Genomic DNA, 20,915 nt, shown 5'->3' with positions numbered 1-20,915 from the left:
CCAGCAAGCCCTGATATCCCGATGGGAGGAGGACATGGGGTCCTCCACGGCGGGCCTGGAGATAGTGGAGGCGGTACGTTCCCACTTGAATCGCTGGGTCAAAAGAAAACGAGGAACGCTCTCATTTAGTTTGACGCAGGTACTTACCGGATCGTCACGGTAGCATGTGAAAGCGATCCTGTGGCGCTTCACGTTAAGACGGAAAGGGTACCGCTAACCATTGGTTTTTTGGTAATGTAAATGGTATGGTAAATGGTCACAATAACCCCTTACATCATCAACGTCATCCATGGGGACTAAAAATGAAATTATGACCCTTGTGCCTGTAATTATATTGGTTTTTTTATTTTATTGCCTCTCACACCCTTCAAAACGGAATACATTTAACAATGTATAGATATTTATCGGTGGAATACTTGATGGGTGGTAACTATACAGGTGAGAAAATCCTTTCATAAATAAATAATATTATTTTATTATACTTGTCCAAATTACTATATAAAAGTGAACCTCTATTATGTACACTTTATTAATAAACTAAGAATATATTATTATAAACAGTAACCGTTACTATCGACTCACTAAACAAAACCCTCATCTCCTCATAGAGAAAAGGCTTAGAAGTTATTACACCACTCATCTGCCTTACAGTTTCATTATACATGTGACGGTATTTCAGCGAACTAATAGTTAGTTTCCTCACGACGATTTACTTCATTGCCGTGTAGGAGATAGACTATATGGTTAAGCACGGTGCTAATATAAATTTGAATCTTTCAAATAAGTTAAAGAAGGCAACAAAGGCTCATAACGGTTAACACTTATGTAGGTTATTCAATTATTATTTAAAGTGCATGTTCATCCCGTTGATTTTTACCACTGGCTTTCTAATCAAGTACAATTCACGATACTTTATTGCGGCATATATATATTGACATTATATTACACAACTTTTAAATTTTGGAATCTTTGATCTTCTTGTTCCCATAGTTAATTATTTAGAATTAGAAGAAATAAAAAAAAACTTTCACATTTAATCATATAATTGTTCAAGATCTTGAATACTACAGGTATTCATTATGGATTCGTGAAAAAAGGCCATTTTGTATGTTTTCGAATTCGTTACCGTAAGTAAAATTAAAATGGATATAAGTAGATAATAAGAGATAATAGTGTTTCTTATACTATAAATTCGAAAGTGTGTTTGTTATTACGCTTTCGCGTTTTAACCAATAAAACGTTCATCATAAATTTTTTTCATACGCGTTGTAAGGTAAATAGAAGGACATAGGTTACATAACGCCTGACTCTAAATCGTGGGCAAATTTGCGAGCAGAAAATAGTTATAAATAAATATAATATTATGTTTAACAAGAACTGTTTTAGTGTATACCATACACTAATTACTGGTGGTAGAGCTTTGTGCAAACTCGTCTGGGTAGGTACCACCCACTCATCAGATATTCTTCCGCAAAACAGCAGTACTTGGTATTGTTGTGTTCCGGTTTGAAGGGTGAGTGAGCCAGTGTAATTACAGGCACAAGGGACATAACATCTTAGTTCCCAAGGTTGGTGGCGCATTGGTGATGTAAGCGATGGTTAACATTTCTTACAATGTCTATGGGCGTTGGTGACCAATCATCATCAGGTGGCCCATATGCTCGTCCACCTTCTCATTCTATAAAATAAAAAACCATAGCTAGCAAATTGCATGGAATATGTAAATCTAACGTTTTTGTAACACCGATCTTTCTTGAATTTTAATAAGCATACATTTTCACTCAACCCATTCTTAAATCTGATAACATCATACTACTTCGTAAAAACAATATTTTCCAAGTATATAAATTATTTTAAAAATGGCAATTACTATAGTAATTTCATTTATGAAATATTTTTAATGACTGTCATATTTCGTGGTATTTATAAAATAATAGTTAAGACTAATACCATTACGCCCGAATTTAGCTCAATTACTTGAATTGACATTAGAAAAAGGCTTATCAACCACTAGAGGCATAAGCGAGGCGATAAACCATAATAAAAATACAAGTGGATGGATCTTAACTGATGGTCGTAAGTTCAAATCAAATCAAAACAATCACGACTAAGTTTCTTATCCTAATTTCGTGTTATACAATTTTATATTTAAACGTATTTCCACCGAGCCACTCTAGAGTAGCGTGGTGGAATTAAATACAAACATTAAGAGGATATGGAGCTTATTCAACATTGGCCAGCAGTAAGCCAATTACGGATATTTTTATTACCTTACTAATATTGTGACATACGGATAAGTTTTTGTTTATTACGCAAACAAATACAATTTATATAAAACTCTAACATGATGATTAATTACTGTAGTACTGATATGTGTTACATCTGGGTAGATGAAATGCTAAATAATTAATTAAATATTAATGTCCTTAACTTATAAACGTTGCTCAGCGACTGTTCAGATAAACAATGATTTATCTCTTTCTGTCTTAATGATTTGACATTCGAAAGAAGAAGATAGTATTGCTTAACTAACCGCTTGCTAAACAAATTTTATCAAATTATATTTAATTTAAATACGCTCTTAATTACTTTTGAATCGCTGTAACGCACATCCGGTTCGGAAAGTAAATTCTGTCGTGAAGAACGGGCAAGAAACTTAGTAGTTACCCTTTTTCTTTACTAAAATTACAAAAACAATTCATTTACAAGATATCATATATATGATATTATTATTTATATAAAAGAATCAGAAAATCAACAATTTATTCCATATATGCAACGTTAAAATGATCCGCATAATTTTATTATAGAACCAAATATCAGGATAGGATGATATTGGTACAAGTAAGAGACCTCCAGACCAGGTCTCTTACTATATCATTATAAAGTAAGAAATTTGTATTTTTTTTTTGTTACTCACGCCTGATATCTACGGACAGCCGCGCACTGCACCAAGGCTCTTCCATCGATGCGTGTCAGTTTCTGTCAGTCTTGAGATTCTAAGCCCTTTTGTCATTCTAAAATGCAAATTAAAACAGAACGTATCGCCGCCACTACGATTCTTACACCGCACCTTTGAAGTTGGAATCCTGCACGCACCGCTACGGACGTGTCTGTGATTCTATAGACGATACTTTTTCTACGGTGTGTCAGTACGGCTGGTCGGTATCCGGCCGTGAAATCATACACCGTACCAAGCTATCTTATTATAAATGGACCACAATGGTCACCAACGCCCATTAACATTGGCATTGTAAGAAATGTTAAACATCGCTTACATCGCCAATGCCCCACCAACCTTAGGAACTAAGATGTTATGTCAATTGTGCCTGTAATTACACTGCCTCACTCACCCTTCATATCGGACCACAACAATACCAAGTTCTGCTGTTTTGCGGTAGAAAATCTGATGACTGGGTGGTACCTACCCAGACGAGCTTGCACAAAGGCACACCACATATATACATTCTAACAACTAATTTTCATATTTGCAATATTATTAAGATACGAGTTTATATTTTCCAGAAAGAAATTACTTTTCGTTATTTAAATTTAAACAAAACTTATAAAAAAGAGGATATTCATTATCCCGCGCTAGATTCATGCTGCAAAAGACAGGAATGCACATTGCGGTCGTTTATAGAAAATGTTATTGTGTTTAGTATTTGCTATAAAAATATATAAATAAAGAAAGATTGCTTCTATTACGGCGCATGCTTAGTGAACAATTTCTTAGTAGAGAAAAGAGGATTAAAAGTGGAGGCCTTTGACTTGCCATAAGACGCTAATAGGCAACTAAGCTACTTTATTTCAGCTCTGGACAAAGTCTTGGTAAACAATTTAAATTTATAATCGGAATATTTTAGACATATACTTTAAATTATTTTAATTATGAATTTTGAATAGTTCATTACTATATTTAAGCATTTTCATAGATAAATTGATTGAATCAAAAAAGTTTATACTTGGTGGTAAGGCTTTGACAATTTAAAGTATGGTTAATATTTTTTACATTGCCAATGGTATTAATCACTTATAATTAGGTACGCAGGCAGACTATTATATAAAAAATTGGGGCCAATAATTTATAATGTTTTTTTTTCCTTAATATGAAAATTAAATTTTAATACAGCTATATATGCCCATTCTTATTTATTAAAGAATACTTGACATCTTTTAAGAAAACTACTTGGTGGTAAGGCTCTGCGCAAGACCGTCTGTGAAGGCACCACCCAAAAGTGAGCGAGTCAATATAATTACAGGCACAGGGGATATAACATCTTAGTACTCAAGGTTTATGGCGCATTGCCGATGGCAGGGTAAGTTAATAATATCTTACAATAACAGTGTGGTAACCAGTTAAAAAAAATCCATTATCAATACCCGTTAACGTTATTAAAGTCAAAATATTAAAACTTATCACACATATTTAATGTTTATTTATTAACGAGTACAAGTTACTCAAATAGTTATCAAAATAAAAAATCTTAATCGCTTCGCTTTCAGTAGCGCTATAAAAACATAAATCGACCACTTCACTGCTGACGCGTCCAAACCGAATTAATTTATATAGCTTATTCAAATATAAACATTGTAAATGGAATTATACTCCTTGTATCGGCACGACCTCAATGACATTAGGCTGATATTTACACGCCGTAAGAGAAACAGACGTCGAAATAACAAGGAGTTAGCAGAACTTATTATAATTGTAGTTTGAAATTAAATATATATACTAGTGAAGTGAAGATCAAGTTATCGATATATATTTATATATACATATATTTACCGATGATTGACGGGTTAAAATCCAGGCATACCTTTTATATTCATGTGCTTTATATATATTTATATTTTGTCTCGTGCTCCGTTTTGAAGGAAAATATGTTAAGGACATGTAGGTTATGTATATAATTTCACTAAAAATCTACCACGTGTCTATCCATCATCGCTGTGGATTTATTTTCATTTTTTATAATAAGTAGGACGAGCATATGGGCCACCTGATGGTAAGTGGTCACCAACGCCCATAGAAATTGGCATTGTAAGAAATGTTAACCATTGCTTACATTGCCAATGCACCACCAACCTTGGGAATTAAGATGTTATGTCCCTTGTGCCTGTAATTACACTGGCTCACTCACCTTTCAAACTGGAATACAACAATACTAAGTACTGCTGTTATGCGGTAGAATATCTAACGAGTGGGTGGTACCTACCCAGACGAGTTTGCTCAAAACTCTACCACCAGTAATGGAATGAGATTCAAGCCTTCATTTAACATTGCAAATAAAAACAGCCTGTGTTTATTTGCAATGTACCACCAGCACCATCTATGACAAAACTTGTGCCTGTACCTACTGGCTCACTCACCTTTTATATTATTGGTGCTTGCAATAGAATAAATGATCAGTAAGATAGGTATTTGAATATTGGATAAAAAATAATATATCCAATCGGTTCATGACAAAGCCACCACCAATGGTAGGTTATAATATTGTTACTAGTTTTACATTAAGCTTCTGTTGAGTTCGCAACAAAGCTTATACATTTCCATAATTACTAATTACTATTCTTCCGAAATTGGAGTCCACAACGCGTTGAGAACTGACAAAATAAAATCACTGTCGTATTTAAAATAGTTGCAATTACTTTATTACATTGTTCACACTGAATGTAAGCTGAAGACAAGCGATTTGGTATAATTTTACAGACAGTCAGTTGCTTAAGGGTAGCCCTCTTGAAAACGCTGTGCTTGGAAACCTACTCAAGGCTTCCAACCACCTTGCTAAGATTATAACGTGCTTTATCGGATGCATATAAAAATATTTTATGTTAAAGTGACATTCACGAGTTCATATAGGTTAACTTTTCTCGTCACGGTAGCATGTGAAAGCGATCCCGTGGCGCTCCTCGTTAAGACGGAAAGGGTACCGCTGGTTTTTCAATGGATATCGGAATACCCACTGAAAAACCAGCTCGCCTTGAACACCGGCGAGTCCCACTGTTCCCGTGGGGGAAACGTGTAACGCGTTTTTCCAGCGTTACAAAAAGGTTTACTTTTCTGATGTCCTGGAATCACGTGGTATGTCTTGTCTAAGTAAAACAAATAATAAATAATCATTTTGTAATTGTATTATTATTTTTTTAATTTATTTGTAAAGTTAATATTAACATATAATAATTGACGCGATAATATAGCTTACTACATTATAATTATTACACACAATACATTTGGTTCTCTAAATTCGATGCATCATCATGAATTACTTAGGAATGTTATAATGCTTAAATAGAATGAATTTAATTTTCTAATAACACCTTAATTTTATCTTGACTTATTGTAAAATAATAATATTCTTTTCTATTATTTCGCAAATCAGTTACCGAAAACTCCAATATGTCAAAGGTTAATGCTTACGATTAAGCTACTGACAGTTAAAAGTTTAATTCACATAGTCATAGAAAATTCATTGAGTAAATACGACAGAAGTTCTGGAGACACCAAACCAAATATTTTATTAAGAGACTCGTTTAATACAGGAGGGTAGAAAAGTTGATATATTAATTAACTAGTGAATAAGTCCGCCAGGCCGAAGAGTCACTTCGTTTTACGCAAGCGCAATAAGGATCTGTCAAGATACGCCCTTATGTAGTGTAGACTCGGCATTCGGGTGACGCGCACGAAGTTAGTCCGAGGCTCTCGATCTGCGATGTTTTACTCCTCCACAGATAAAAAATCTAACTCAAACGGATGTTGGTGTAAAAAGTTACTGTGAACACGGACGAGTTATGTAGGTTACTTAATTTAAAGTTTTAACGAGTTTTTAAGTGTGTTTTTAAACTAATCGAGTTGTATAAATTTATCGGGATTTAATAGTTGTGTTATATGAAGTGTTCGTGTGTTGTGCCGGATGATGGACGAGAAAAGTTTATCTCAGTTTACGGTGAGTGAATATTTTTAGATTTAAATTCCGTTGACGATTTTGATTTATGGTTTTTTGATTAGTCCATTTGTTTACGTTATCGTTGTTTCTGTATTGAAATCAAAATGATGCACTGAAATTGCGCTAAAACTTTTTTTATATTGTTAAGAAAGCAGTATCGTAAGTTTTGACACGTTATAATAAGTTTTACTATAAAGAAAATACATAAAGGGTTCGTATTGATATTAAAATTTTATTGAACTTGAGTAATTTGATTATACAAATATTTTTTAATTTAAAACGAATACATATTTGAAAATGGTTTGAATCTATTACTTTTTTAACTTTATAAAACGTTTATACAATGAATAAATAATTAACTGGTCAAAAAGGTCAAGCTTTTTTAATAAAATCTTATCAATTTATCCGTAAGCTTTTTGTATATTTGAATATCTTTTAATTCGTGCTTCGTTAACGAAACGAAGGCGAGGAAAAATATAAATAAAGCAACAAGAATTCATCAAAATTTTGCTCAGACTTTTATTAAATTATTCTTTTTCAAAGTTCGAGAACTGCTTTCATTAAATTCGGTAAACGATTCTTGGGAAAATATTTTTCTTGAATTTTATGATATAAGTTCAAAAACAAATTATGGTGATCGCGTGTTTGCTTCACTGTTAAATGCTAGGTTAATATGAACGAGAAAAATCAGATAAGACTTGATTAAAATCTACCCGCATTTCCATTTAGATAGCTTTCTTGAAATAAGGAGTAGTTGAATTGTAGCTGATAGCTGATAATATAATAAAAGAATGTATAATATAATAAAATAACTTGTTCATCTTTATTTAATAGTATTATCTGATTTTTAAATTGATTGAGTAGTGTTGATTATAGTAATCACCTTCACCTTTTAATAAGTGTTACTTTTTAGTTAAAATATACACATTTTGAAGAACACAGAACAGTAAAAAGAGTTATTGGTTTTGACATTAATTTTACATTTTTTTGTTCAACGTTCGAATTTATTTGAAATAAAGAAAACCAATGTTAACAATGTCTTTGTATTTTCAAAACAATATTGTATATTCTTAAAGGAATGAAATTTTCAAACAATACTACACAGCACTTTTAATTCTTAACTTTTTAAGGTCTTCTTAGTAAAACCTTACAACTACTGGGAAATAAACAATAAGTTTAATTAATTACTGAGATACAAAAAATTAAATTAAAATATAGTATATGGTCAGGAGAGCTTAGTGCTAGCTTATCTAATTAGTAAAATATATAAACTAGTGGTAGAGCTGTGTGCAAGTTCGTCTGGGAAGGTACCACCCACTCATCTTGAGTATACTTGGTACTGTTGGATTCCTGTTTGAAGGGTAAGTGAGCCAGTATAATTACAGGCACAAGGAATATAAAATCTTAATCACCAAGGTTGGTGGCGCATTGGCGATGTTAGCGACGGTAACATTTCTTACGATGCCAATATCTATGGGCGTTGGTGACCACTTACCATCAGGTGGCCCATATACTAGTCCGCCTACCTACACTATGAAAAAAAATCTATACAAAATTGATATTTCTTCTTTTATATATATAAAAGTTGAAAAAGCTGTAAATTTCCTACTGTTGAGCAGAAGCCCCCTCTTCTTTTGAAGGAAACGTTTGAGCTAAATCTACCGCGTAGTTTCACACACTATGTTTTTGTTCACTTTCGCGTACGAAATGAAATATAAGCACGTGGAAACTCGGGGCTTGCCCGGATTTATATTTACATGCGATGTTTGGCTAAGATTCTCTGGGGCGTCTTGGTGTAACTTGCTTTAATAAAAACTTTACAAATGTTTTTTAAATCATCCCTTCCACACAAAAAGTATTGTATTTTATGTCAGCTATTTCACACACCACAAGTTATAAATAAACTTATTCGGTAGACATAATTTATTGCCAATAGAATATATTGTTATTGCTTTTTTAATATTAGGTTTTTTTTTTAATTTATCATATGAAATATTGTCGACAATGCTTTATATTACTAACTATTAGTAACTTTTATAATTATTTAATGAAATACGAATAAATGAGTAACCGTTCGTCTCGTTTAAACCACTCATAACCATTTAGATTTATATTTGCAAACTTACTTTCGTTGTTTCAGAAAAAAATATATCCAAATAATTATACATTAATTACATAAAATTACTTCTATTTTCTTTTTTAATGACGTCATGTCTTCTTGTCACAGCCTTGGATCCCCGCAGAGCTTAACAAGAAATATTATTAAATTAAGCTGATTTACCCTCGGTTTGAGTCAGCTTCTCAAAACAATAATATCTATTCTCCTTATACTTATACCTGTAATTACATTACATTCTTTCTTAAGACTCGAACAAAAATAAGACAGAATACTATAATATTACAAAGTATTGACTTTTGACGGTAGAATATGTTAGAATTAAGAAATAGCAGCTTATTACAGCTGTCATATTTAAATTTTATGTGTTATTAATTACTTAAATGAATAATAATAAATGGATGTATTATTTAAAAATAGAAAGCCTGACGGGCAAATAAGCCATCTGATGGTAAATGGTCACCATTTAACATGGACTTTGGCGCTGTAAGAAATATTAATCATTCTTTACATCGTAAATGCACACAACAACCTTGGGAAATAAGATATAATGTGTCTTATGCTGTATTCACACTATCTCGTTAGGTACCATAAATAAATGTTAGTTTAAGTAAATATCAAATTGAACAAAAATATAACCACCAACCACCAGATTATATATTATAAGTTATGATAGGGTTTTTGAAAAGATTGATTGATTGAGCACATCTAAGTCAGGTGGTAAGGATTTCCATACTAATAATATTGACAGACTGACAGCCTGTTTGGACGGAAAAGGAAGGGTGAGTGAGTCAGTGTAATTACAGGCACAAGGAACATAACATCTTAGTTCTAAAGGTTTGTGGCGCATTGGCGATGTAAGGGATGGTTAACATTTCTTACAATGCCGATGTCTATGGACGTTAGTGACCAAGTAGTTCGCAATATGAAAATATGAGTATTCCTGTCAAGGTAAATTAGAAGTTTATTAACTGTATAAATGAAGTCATACTCACAGAGTACAAGTATACATTGATCCAAGGATTTCGAATGTGTTCGAAGTTTATATAATTGCTTGTCTCCGAGTGAAGGTCATAATTTCTGGTTACGATTTACAATAAAAACACGGGTCAGTTACATGTCACCCTTCTACGTTATAATATAATATACATTTTAAATAAATATTGAATATCATCTTTCTATAAAAAAATTTGTTTAATTGTCGGAATTTCTTTGAAGAGCTATACTTTTTTTTTAATCGACGGGTCGTAACTATCACAATTTGTTACCATAAGCGTTTTTTACGTTCTTATGGCTTTGAATTGATTTTAATTAAATATTACATGAATAGTATGATATCGTCAGAACGCTGAAATATTTCAATATAAATTTCATTTTAAAAGCCATTAAAAATTGTAATTTGCTTTATATAAGAATAAATAATATAAATCTTATGTATATTAAAATTTTGCAGCTAAATGAAAAGTTATTATATACTTAGCCCATATAATTTATCATGTTTCTCTCACATTCATATTTAATGACGCATATAAAATCATAAATTTATGAACCAAATTAAATGAATTGAATAAAAAGTAATAAATATTTTGTAATTGAAAAACACATTTCTGTAAATATAATCATACGGACTTTTTATTTTCTTTTGTACTGGATAACCTGCTTCCCCCTTCCTTCTTAAGTCCACGCGAGCTGGTTCTCGATGTCACCGCCTAACTGTGACATCATTTCCATCGCGCACAAAGAAATTTGGCAACTCCTTACCAGCTCACGTGTTCCCCTCCTCTTACAACCCGGGTTCCTTCAAACGAGGCGTGAAATGAAAAAAAATATATAATACTAAATAACAATATTGTATTATGTATTCAAACCCCGATCAGAGTAGTTGGGACGATAAAGAGTTATTAGGAAAATTTTTAAAAACATACTGCAGCTGTTGGTTAAATTTTTATACCTCAGAACATTTTATTACAAAATGTACATTTCCTATATTATATTTAACACCATAAAATACGAGATGAATTTTATTGACGGCAAAAATTTACTTTAATATGTATCGTTAAAGCCTATGAAATTAAAAATAGACAATTAGCAAGTCAATTAGCACTTTGCAATAAAATAAAAATAAAATTAGTTTCAAAGAATATAAATTATAAAAGTAACCTGTATATATACCACGAGGTAAAGGGCTCTTGGCCTTTTTAGGAAATGGCTTCAAGTTTTTTTCACCATGATGCTTCAATGCGGGTTGGATGTGGCAAAGTTTCATGTGACACATGTAGGTTTCCCTACGATGTTTTTCTTATCAGCCGAGCACAAGATACATTATGAACACAAATTAAGCACTTAAAAAATCAGTGGTTCTTGCCCAGGTTTAAATTTTCAATTAAAGCTCCCAATATCAATTTTTTTCATGCAGTGGAACCAGGACCCAGGGGTACCCAAGTTTTGTGAGATTTTTACCCACTAATATCAATATCATGGTCATGACCGGTGCAGATCGTTTCGATGTCATAACCTCTCATGTACTGTGCTCCACTCGTGGGAGTTGTATCTTCTAGGCCATCTTGACTGAAAAAGGGTAAGTTGTTAGTAATTTAATGAAATTACAGCTATAATAAAATTCTGTGAGCTTAATGTATTATGACAAATTAATCTGAATGAAGCTTTAAATTTTGAGTCAGTAGCAGGAACAACGACAATTATATTGTTCTGCGATAGTTCCTAATTTACCAGATCCTCACCTAACGACACTACATGTTTACATTCAGACTCAAAACAAATCAATTTATTATTTTGTTACATACATATAGCAAATACCACCCGTTTCTGCTCGCTTCGCTGAGTGTAAATTGCATTGTTAATATTGATAAATTATGTTTCGTACCCTGAGCCTATTATATAAATTAGTTTGTGGCTAGCACTATTTTATGTCTAAACGATCCCATAGCCCTTCCAATAGTGCAAGGGACGGCCATTAGTGCATGGACAATAATCATGAAAGAACTCGTATTTTAGAAATGGCAGCAGCCCAGAATTGAGAAGCTGTTAGTGATATAATGCCGTGTCTCGGAAAACACGTTATGTAGTTGAAACCAGCGTAGTATGATCTCTCTTGACTGCCTCGTTAGTCAGATTGCCGTCCCATCGGATTAAGAGAGTTAGGGAATAGAGAGTGCACTTGTGTTTGTGCACACACTTTTGCACTATAATATCTCCTGCGTAGTTGCCTAATCTCTCTTAAGATAGGCCGCCGTGGCCGATATCGGTCTGGAGGACATTATTATTATTATGACCTCTCTCCATCCAGAAAGTGCACACACTTGAGCAGAACAATAACTCTAGCCATACAGTAAACTAGCCGTTGCAACTGAAATACTTCCAAAGTATTTAATACTTAAATTTATTATCATTATTAAATATTTTCGGACATAAAAAGATAGTATCTTATTACATTTGTTTTAGGTGAAACTGGATTATTTTATTACCAATCGCGATAAAGCGCTTAATGCATGGTACCTCGCTCGATTCCACCACAATTGATGGAAGCCCAACAGCTTCGTGACTTGATACAGACGGCTTGATTTAAGCTCGCAGCGCTTACAGCTTATTTATAATTTTATTAGTTTCCATTCGTATTAACTGTGTTCACAATATATTCTTTATTTAACATTTTATTCAAGTTAATAAAGGTTTGCATGTAATTCTTAATTTTGTAAATAATCTAAAGAACACGCCCAAATAAAAAAATGTTCTTCCTGATTACACAACACTTACACCAAATTAAAATAAGGTAACGGCAAGCAACTAGTGATGATTATGACCATGGACCGACCATGGGACTGTGTACGGTAATTTTTTTAACAACTCAATAACTCGAATTGCTACAGAAATCAATTTCAAAAAGAAACAAAATGTGGGCGTCATGAAACATTCGGCAGCTATGAAACATCAAATTTGGAGATTGTTGAAAGAATTTATAATGAAAGAAAACAAAATATAAACTATTTAATTTAAATTTAATGAAAAATTATATAATAAAAAATGTTATTATTTCTTATTGTTTTAATAATATATGGCAAACAAATTTACGCGCCAGGAGGAGCGTTGGTGGAGAGGGGACAAAAGAGAGGCATACCATATGCCATTTTTAGCGTACGAGTCTGTCATAACCCATGAAACCCATATCAGTGTTTCACATTACTTAAGATCAAATAAAAGATAAAAATTAAGAAATAACAACCATTCCTTATATTGATAATCTACCATCAACCTTGAAAACTCAGTCACTTACGTTACACTTGGCTCACTTAACTTTCAAACCGGAACACAACAATACTACAGTATTGTTCTTAGGCGGTAAAATAACTGATGAGTGGGTGGTACCTACCCAAACAAGCTTGCTTAAGGCCCTACAACCAAATAAGCCATAAAAGAATATATTTTTTTCGATAAAACAAACTTACGAAATAACTAATCTTTACATTTTTTGGTTTATTTTCGTAATAATTTATTTATATTTTGGTTTGTTTATGTATATTTATAATTTGGTTTATCTGCTATGTATTATTGGTATAAAAAATGGATAATTAACTATATTAGGTCCTTACATATGAAATTGGCGATTTGTACGAGAGGAATATAAAGTCAATTTTTTGTTTTTGTAAAATATATTTAATGAATCAAAGTATGCACCGTTTTTATCTATACACTTTTGCCATCTCATAAGTAGTTCATTGATCCCTTTACTAAAAAAACCATGGTGGCGAGAATCAATAAACTCTTTGAAGGCGGTTTGAACTACCGCATCGGAGTTGAATTTTTTTCCTTGTAAGAAGTTGTCCAAATTCCGGAAAAAATTGTAATCTGTAGCTTATCTAACTAAGTGGTTGATTGTTGTGCAGTGTGTGGTCTGGCGTAGTCGTGAAGCAGAAGTGGCCTAGAGCGATTAACCTATCTCGGTTGTTTAGCAGCTAGTTCTTCCTTCATGGTTTGCAGCTGCTGACAATAGATGTCTGCTGTAATCATTTGACCAGACTTTAGAAAACTGTAGTGAATGATACCGGCGCTAGTCCACCAAACACTTACAAGTATCATTTTCTGAGATAATTTTCGTTTAGGGCAGGATTTGGCTGGGTCTCCAAGGTTCAGCCATTGCGACGAGCGCTTCCGATTATCGTACAGTATCCACTTTTCATCACAAGTAATGATTCGATTTAAAATCCCTTCATTATTGTGTCGGTTGAGCAAAGTAACACAGCAGTCTACGCGTGTTTGCAAGTTCGATTCACTCAATTCATGATATCCATCGTTCAAGTTTTTTTAATTTCCCGATTTGCTTCAAGTGAATTAATACAGTTTTATCTTTATTAAAAACCCCGAAGCCTGCAGCTATCTCTGAAGTGCTTTGTGATGGAACCGCTTCCACAATAGCCTTTAATTCTTCATTTTCCACACCAACGTCGTACACATCATTAATCCTTCGAGCTGTTTCTGCAGCACTGGTGCCACGGTAGAATTCGTACTCGTAAATATACCGATATTTCATGTTTTCCATTGTGCGGTAATAAGCAACGCCAAAGAAAAAAATAATGAGCAAAAAACAAATGAATGACTGTTTTCAAAACTCAAATGTACCAGCTAAATGAATTTATAAATTTGAATTTGGAATTCTTAACCAAAGAGGAGATATTTCAGATCAAAGTGGTTAGTACGAAAAAACGCTAATTTCATATGTAAGGAGCTCATATTTATTAAATAATCTAGGACTGTATTTAGCGATTTTTGTAAAGCTTTTATTTTTAGAAAGATAGTAAGATTTTGGCTTCTTCATTTTGTTTTTTCTTCATTTACTTTAAACATAATATATATTGTTGCTTAAATCAGTCGATGTGGCGCTATTGAGCCGAAAAGTCTATGGAAAAGAAATTCACTTCGATTTTATCATATTTTAGTTATAATAATTTACTATATTCTTCAGAATAATTTATATAATATAAGCAAAATGAAAAAAAAATAATTAAATGGGATAGTGCCAGTCATTGTTGATAGAAAAAAGCATACAAATGATATAGTGCATCGAGAGGGGCGTATAGGGAAACATTTTTTTTTTTCTTGAATAGGAAGGCGAACGAGCATATGGGCCACCTGATGGTAAGTGGTCACCAACGCCGATAGATAATGGCATTGTAAGAAATGTTAACCATCACTTACATCACCAATGCGCCACCAACCTTGGGAACTAAGATGTTATGTCCCTTGTCCCGGAACACAACAATACCAAGTACTGCTGTTTTTGTAAAGGCAAATTTCATTATGTTATGTTATTAAAACCATGTTATATTAACGTTTTTATTTATTTACAAAATCTTTGACTAGAATGTTAGATTGAAGATCTTTAGGAGAATACAGTAAGGCCTCCTCTCCCTTTTTGAGGAGAAGGTTTAGAGCTTATTCCACAACGCTGCTCCAATGCGGGCTTTCGGAACTCACTCGTAGCAGAATTTGAGTGAAATTAGACACATGAAGGTTTCCTCACGATGTTCTCTTCACCGTCAAGCACGAGATGAATTATAATCACAAATTAAACACAAGAAAATTCAGTGGTGCTTGCCCGAGTTTGAACCCACGATCATCGGTTAAGATTCACGCGTTCTTACCACTGGGCCATCTCGGCTAACCTGCACTCCAAGGACCTACATTTTGTCTCCTTATCACTAGGCAAGCTCAGTTCTTATCATAAATGTAATAATAAGCCATTGGATTAGGAATTTCTTGATTTAATTTATTTTCGAAATGTTGAGAGAGATGCGAGTACAGTTTTACATTAAATTTATCTCGTACGTGTACTGAGCTGTACTATAATATCTTCTTTATAAGATTATTGACGGTATTATTGTTTTTTTTATACAACTACTGATCTTACTTGTTTAGGATAAATAATTATTTGACTTATATGGACAGCTTCAAAGAAGTTTGAATTATTTTATTGACTTGAGCATCAGCAACGATCCAATAAAAATTCCTTTGTTATGACGCATATTTTAACAAACAGAATCGTTTTTGAATGTATAGGGCTTTGTGTGCGACTTTTATGATGACAAAACTGTTGTATAAACTCTATACTAAGATTCTCCTCTTTAGTTTTTGATTACAACCTAGTTGGTATTAGTGATTGGCTTGTACGTTAGCAACTCATGAGGTTGAGGCCTTGGTCAAAGTTCAAAAAACATAGTTCAATATGTAATATTTCAATATGTAATATATAAATACCGTAGAAATATAGAACATATTTCTACGATATTAATATCCTTTTGTTAGATCTTGAAGCCTGGACAATATGTAAATATTTGCGCAATATTTTCTGCAAACATCATATCTTTTAATATGTGCTAACTAGCAGAGAATTCATAGCGTTAGTTTAACTTTCATGCAATTCAAATTTATATTTTATTTATTCAATATAAAGCATTTTACCTGCTTATTTATAGGCAAAATAAAAGCTACAAACGATTCGTAAAAAAAACATGACCTTACAGGAAGCCTTGAAGACAAACTCAGCGGTTTTTGTTTTAGAAAACGATATAAGTGTTTACAATTTTTAATATTAGAATAAATATATAGTATTTGACTAAAAACACGTTAGTTACAGTGTATTTATGTATGTGTCCTTGATAATTAAACAATACTTCCGAGAAACATGCAGTCAGAACATTTTTAAACGCACGATACGCCGCATTCAATAGATCTTAAGTGATGAGAGTCGACATAGAAGATGCAGTAGAATCATTACATTTTGTTACTTTGATGCGGAACAAAATATATATTTTTTTATCTCTTTTGATTTATCTTCGGACAAAGGGTAAACATAATTTGGTCTATGGAAAGTGCGTTGATGTTTTAAAGCTGCCAAACAAAATATTGTTAATAAATGCGTGATATTATAACCAAGTTTAAACCACAATAATCTTAGGAAAAAAAATAGAAAACATCTGGTCGATACTTTAATATAATGTATATATATTATATAAAATAGGAAGCCCGTAAAGCAGATGGGCCACCGACGGTAAATGGTCACTCGCTCATAGATATTGACACTGTAAGAAATATCAACCGTTCCTTACATCACCAATGCGACACCAACCTTGGGAACAAACGTGTTATGTAAGAGACGTAACATTTTAATGCTACAGTTACACTGTCACTTTATTCACCCTTCACACCGGAACACTTCAATACTAAGTATAATTATTATTTGGTGGTAGAATATCTAATGCGTAGGTGGTACCTACGCAAATCGGTTTACACTAAGCCCAACCACCAAGTATACGGAACTACTACTATAAAAATACGTACTGAAAAATATTCCTTCCGTTCTTGCTTTTAGCCGTTCAAAGGTGATCTCAGAATCGACTGGGATGATCTGCTACTATTCCGCCTTATTGATACGTTGATTTTCGAACGCTTCGGTGAATAATATATGTGTCTCGGTTTCGTCGATCGCAATCGGAGTGTTTCTAGTACGAGAAAAAGAATTTCTCTTCTAAGATCATAACCTAGTTCAATTTTCCATATAAATAAAAACATATACAAAGTCATAAAACGAACACGTCACGTTGTTATTCATTTTATTAGCGTTGATAGCAATTAACAAGATGAATCATATTACTAAATGCACTTGACTTGTATTTACTATTTAATTGGTCACCAAGAACCGTTTTAATATAGAAAATGTTACAAGGTTCTAAAATGTTAAAGCAATTACAATAACTCAGTCATACAAAAATATTTAACATATTTATGTTTTTAACTTGTGGTTTACACTTTGGAAAGAAATATTTGTAACGAACAGGAATCGAACAAGTAACTCGAAACAAGAGATAGAAATCTCGGTGATCAATAATTTATTATTCAATTAACTCGAGTAGTATTAAGGATGTATGCACACGATGCACACATAGTATGCGGTGAAGTCACGCGTTCAAGACTACTAAGACATTCTCTTAACGCGATGCATAACATTTGCTTACATTAATAAATTCGGGTGTGGTATTCAAATACGCCGTATATCTAATAAAACGAGTATCTGGAATGCTTTTTACGTTATACAACAATTGAGAAAATAATATTTAGGGATATCAAAGCCGCGTTTTAGCTTAAAATAGCTTATAATATGACAGACGTTGGCTGTTATAAAATGCTTGTATTTAATATGATTTATTAAAAAATTCTTTGTCGGCGAGACGTCGTTAAAAATATGGTGTAAAAAGATATAATAAACAAGTGATTTTATTGCTTGTTAAAATATTTGATAAAACATTCGATTTGACATTGTAAAAATATCTCGATACGATTGACCTTTGATATAGTTAGATTTTTCGAGTTTTTTATAATATTTACGCGCCCACGACTTTGCTTGCGTGAAGTTTAAGAGTGTTGATTGTGCCTGTGTATTTGATTTTACGTGTCCATGGATGAGTGAGTTTATATGTACATACAAATATGTGTGTGTTTGTTACTTACGTGTAACTGCTATTGTTATCATAAAATTTTAGCTAATTCTTAATCCGTTTTTAAATTATTTTAAACATAAAGCTCAATTTTACATTGTCATTTTATTTTTTGTAAGAAATTGACTACCTAAGAGTTGATCCTATATAAATATGACCAAGATCTGATACTGGGATCGATACGAAAATTACTCTTATCAAATTTAAAATTGTTTAACAACAATATGCCACTCGGAATTTGACGAATAGATTTTTCTGATATCTAAAATTTTCCTATAAATAAATCTATTGTTGTTCTACCTTTTCAAATAAAATCGCCCAGATCCAGGATTTTATACCTGTCAACGTTGGCATATTAAGCTATCTATATATGTATGTATATATCTATTTATGCAAGCTTGTATAGCTATTTTATATACACTATATATAACATTGGCCTTTCTAAAACACTAAATGGAATTATTTGGAATAGTTTATGCGTAAACAAATATGTTTTTAAATTATTACAAATTAAATCCAATAAGCCCCTCTCGTTCGTATTTTACTTGACCCGCATGCATCAGATTGATAATCTCGTCATATGTAGGGTATTAAGCAATGTGCCCCAGCTGTTGTACCAAATGGTCGTTAAAGATACTTTAGGGCACTAATTATTATTTGTAATGCTTGTTTCATTAACATAGAATATATAGAACAAATTAGAAACTGCCTTGTGGCTGTAATATATTAATTTTAGGTTCTTTATTTATATCTATTTAATATATATAGCACTGCTCATCAATTTTGAACATTAACCAACAATAATGCCAACTGAACGAAAGTATTACAGTACTCAAAACATGTCATGTGCATTATTACCTCACTCTTTTATTTCAATGGAAAGGTAATCCGATACGACTGAAAAGAGTTCAGGCGCAGTACCTGTGTCTTTAAATGGTTTCCGACAAACACTGCCAACCAATAAACTTTGAGTTGATACTAAGAATAACTTTAAAAAAAACTTATAAATTAAAGTTACATTATAATGCTCTCTCAAGAATCACCAAGAACAATTACAGGTTGGTAGACTTAGATTCACACTATACCAATAATAAATATAAATAGCTTATACAATAACATTATAATTATTGATTTCACGATTATTTTGAACAGATTTAAATGATATAATTTCGATTGCGTGACTTTAGTTCACATTAATAGCTCATTGTAATGATATATTGACAAGATAATGTCTAAATAATAACACACCTTTGAAACATTTTCGTTGAACGACCAGATTTTTACTGGACTTTTCTGTAAGTGATTTGATTTATGAATTTATTGAAATAAGTATATTAATATAGTAAATATATTAGTATTGTAGCTGTTTCAAACTTACATTTGTATTTATAAAATATATAATTTTAATGACAAAATTTATTATTATTTTATATATAAAACAAGATAATAGTAAGTACTTTTAAATTTATATAAAACTGCGATGTTGTTATTGTTGGAAAATAGCTTAGTTAAGCCCTAACCAACGAAAAATACAGTTATATAACAAACAATTAATTTATATGATATATGTATATTTAACATTATATATTCGTGTTTATTAATCAAACTTTAATAAGGGCAAACTTGATACTTTCATATTCAGAGCTGGGACTGTAGTGTTTTCAAATTAAAACATTAATTAAAATGTTTTAAATGAGGACTCTTAACATTTAATTAAATTTGAAAAAGTTATTATTATTTTAAACAAAATATGCGATTTTGGAAAATAACATTTAGCCATAATTTACATATATAAATTTACCTATGTCTCATATACATTTTTGTTTTGATCAAATTACTTGCTAATTATAGTTTAATGTTTATAAGTTCTTGTAATGGTCAATAATATCATCCAGTATTTTAAAATAAACATATTCAGTGTTCAAGCATTATATGTCATACTAAATCCCCTTAACAAATTGTTCGAAAGATAATTATGTTTCCTATAAAATAAGACCTAGTGCAATGATAGCAACTCAAAAGACCAGGGTCAGACGTAAATCCTTAAAAAGATAAATGCGACGGAGTCAAAGTTATCTGGATGGACCATTTATAATCCGTTTTAGTGCAGCTGTTAGTTCTGCAGCGCTGAGGACAGCCGTTAATCTTGATGATCCCGTCTGTTGACTTTGCGGAATTAACTCCTTGTCTAAAAAAAAAAGAGTTTTTTTTAAAAGACCTTTGAATATCCAATTGATGTTTATCTGGTTTGAGAGTCGTTTTTTTAAATTGTTAAACTTTAATACTTAAGATGAAGTCTGATATCATTTTTCCAACTCTTTGAAGTTACTTCTTTTATTTCATTAC

At 32.1% G+C, this 20,915-nt stretch overlaps 1 protein-coding gene across 3 annotated transcripts in view; it reads left to right on the top strand.

Annotated features, from left to right (window-relative positions):
- Nucleotides 1-20,915, top strand: part of LOC126781659 (hemicentin-1-like) — a 372,002-nt gene that overhangs the window by 170,066 nt on the left and 181,021 nt on the right. The window contains exon 1 of one of the 3 annotated variants that reach the window (XM_050506613.1): nt 6,674-6,947. The exons of the other annotated variants lie outside the window; for them this stretch is intronic. The gene's annotated coding sequence lies outside the window, so the exon portion shown is untranslated. Of the gene's footprint in view, nt 1-6,673; nt 6,948-20,915 lie in introns of those variants that run through there. 3 annotated transcript variants of the gene reach the window in all.

The sequence above is a fragment of the Nymphalis io genome, chromosome 4, assembly GCF_905147045.1.
Source record: "Nymphalis io chromosome 4, ilAglIoxx1.1, whole genome shotgun sequence".
Classification (NCBI taxonomy): Eukaryota; Metazoa; Arthropoda; class Insecta; order Lepidoptera; family Nymphalidae; genus Nymphalis; species Nymphalis io.
This window is presented reverse-complemented; position numbering and strand designations above follow the sequence as displayed.